The following is a 2,770-nucleotide window of genomic DNA, read 5'->3' as shown; positions in this document are numbered from 1 at the left end:
GTTTATGAGGTAGGTTTATGGGGAAGAGTGGATGGATGTGAGTGGTGAAGAGGTGATGGGGAAGAGAGTTTGAGGTGATTGGTGAAGGGTTTTTGGGGAAGAGTGTTTATGGGGTTGTGTGAAAGAGAGTGGTGAGAAGGAGTGAGTGGAGGTAGGTGGGGATCCTGTGGGGTCTACAGATCCTGAGTGGATCCTGTGGGGTCCACAGATCCTGAGTAGATCCTGTGGGGTCCACAGATCCTGAGGTGTTCAAGGATTTACATCCCTGCACCCATTAGGCATGTAAAAATGCCTTTGTACCCAACTCTGGGCGTTCAGTGCCAGGTTGGTGGCCATTTTGGGCGTTCAACACCCATTTGTGTGCCATTTCTGGCGTTGAAGGACAGAACCATGCTTGTTCTGGGCGTTCAGCGCCAGGATGCTGCCCATTTTGGGCGTTCAGCGCCAGAACCATGCTCTGTTCTGGCGTTTGAACGCCAGACAGATGCTCCTCCAGGGTGTGATTTTTCTTCTGCTGTTTTTGATTCCGTTTTCAATTTTTATATTTATTTTGTGACTCCACATGATCATGAACCTAAGAAAACATGAAAAACAATAAAAATAAGAATTAGATAAACATTGGGTTGCCTCCCAACAAGCACTTCTTTAATGTCAATAGCTTGACAGTGGGCTCTCATGGAGCCTCACAGATGTGCAGAGCTTTGTTGAGACTCTCCAACACCAAACTTAGAGTTTGGATATGGGAGTTCAACACCAAACTTAGAGTTTGGTTGTGGCCTCCCAACACCAAACTTAGAGTTTGGCTGTGGGGGCTCTGGTTGACTCTGCTTTGAGAGAAGCTTTTCATGCTTTCTCTCCATGGTTGCAGAGGGAGATCCTTGAGAAAAAACACAAGGGAGTCCTCATTCCATTGAAGGACTAGTTCACCTCTGTCAACATCAATCACAGCTCTTGCTGTGGCCAGGAAAGGTCTTTCTAGGATGATGGATTCATCCTCTTCCTTTCCAGTATCCAGGACTATGAAATCAGTAGGGATGTAAAGGCCTTCAACCTTTACTAACACGTCCTCTACTTGTCCATAAGCCTGTTTTCTTGAACTGTCTGCTATCTCTAATGAGATTTTAGCAGCTTGCACCCCATAGATTCCCAGTTTCTCTATTACAGAGAGGGGCATGAGGTTTATTCCTGAACCAAGGTCACACAGAGCCTTAAAGATCATGGTGCCTATGGTACAAGGTATTATGAACTTTCCAGGATCCTGTCTCTTCTGAGGTAATGTCAGTTGATCCAGATCACTTAGTTCATTGATGAACAAGGGAGGTTCAACTTCCCAAGTATCAATGCCAAATAATTTGGCATTCAGCTTCATGATTGCACCAAGAAACTTGGCAGTTTGCTCTTCAGTAACATTCTCATTCTCTTCAGAAGAGGAGTACTCATCAGAGCTTATGAAGGGCATAAGGAGGTTCAATGGAATCTCTATGGTCTCTAGATGAGTCTCAGATTCCTTTGGTTCCTCAGAGGGAAGCTCCTTATTGACCACTGGACATCCCAGGGGGTCTTCCTCCTTGGGATTCACATCCTCTCCTTCCCTTACAGGTTCGGCCATGGTGCTTATGTCAATGGCCTTGCACTCTCCTTTTGGGTTCTCTTCTGTATTGCTTGGGAGAGTACTAGGAGGGATTTCAGTGATCCTTTTACTCAGCTGGCCCACTTGTGCTTCCAGATTTCTAATAGAAGACCTTGTTTCATTCATGAAACTTACAGTGGCCTTAGATAGATCAGAGACTAGATTTTCTAAATTAGAAGTATTTTGTTCAGAGTTCTCTGTCTGTTGCTGAGTTGATGACGGAAAAGGTTTATTATTATTAAACCTGTTTATTCCACCATTATTAAAGCCTTGTTGAGGCTTTTGATCCTTCCATGAGAAATTTAGATGATTTCTCCATGATAAGTTATAGGTGTTTCCATAAGGTTCACCTAAGTAATTTACCTCTGCTATTGCAGGGTTCTCAGGATCATAAGCTTCTTCTTCAGAAGATGCCTCTTGAGTACTGTTGGATGCAACTTGCATTCCATGCAGACTCTGAGAGATCATATTGACTTGCTGAGTCAATATTTTATTCTGAGCCAATATGGCATTCAGAGTATCAACCTCAAGGACTCCATTCTTCATAGGCGTCCCATTACTCACAGGATTCCTTTCAGAAGTGTACATGAACTGGTTATTAGCAGCCATGTCAATGAGTTCTTGAGCTTCTGCAGGCATTTTCTTTAAGTGAATGGATCCACCTGCAGAAGTGTCCAGTGACATCTTTGATAGCTCAGACAAACCATCATAGAATATATCCAGGATGGTCCATTCTGAAAGCATGTCAGAAGGACACTTTTTGGTCAACTGTTTGTATCTTTCCCAAGCTTCATAGAGGGATTCACCTTCTTTCTGTCTGAAGGTTTGAACATCAGCTCTAAGCTTGCTCAGCTTTTGAGGAGGAAAGTACTTGGCTAAGAAAGCCGTGACCAGCTTATCCCAAGAGTTCAGGCTGTCTTTGGGTTGAGAATCCAACCACAATCTAGCTCTGTCTCTTACAGCAAAAGGGAAAAGCATGAGCCTGTAGACTTCAGGATCTACTCCATTAGTCTTAACAGTATCACATATCTGCAAGAATTCAGTTAAGAACTGAAAAGGATCTTCAGATGGAAGTCCATGAAACTTGCAGTTCTGCTGCATCAGAGAAACTAATTGAGGTTTCAGCTCAAAGTTGTTTGC

The 2,770-nt window shown here is 43.6% G+C and overlaps 1 non-coding gene across 1 annotated transcript; it reads left to right on the top strand.

The window, feature by feature from the left end:
- The first annotated feature begins 2,368 nt into the window (after nucleotides 1–2,368).
- Nucleotides 2,369–2,476, top strand: LOC148567702 (small nucleolar RNA R71). The gene has a single exon (XR_015881813.1). It is a non-coding gene; the product is annotated as a small nucleolar RNA R71 (small nucleolar RNA).
- The last annotated feature ends 294 nt before the right edge of the window (nucleotides 2,477–2,770 follow it).

This window comes from Arachis ipaensis, chromosome B4 (assembly GCF_059453495.1).
Source record: "Arachis ipaensis isolate K30076 ecotype BB chromosome B4, ASM5945349v1, whole genome shotgun sequence".
Lineage (NCBI taxonomy): Eukaryota > Viridiplantae > Streptophyta > Magnoliopsida > Fabales > Fabaceae > Arachis > Arachis ipaensis.
Note: the sequence above shows the minus strand (reverse complement) of the source record. Positions and strands in the feature narration are given on the sequence as shown.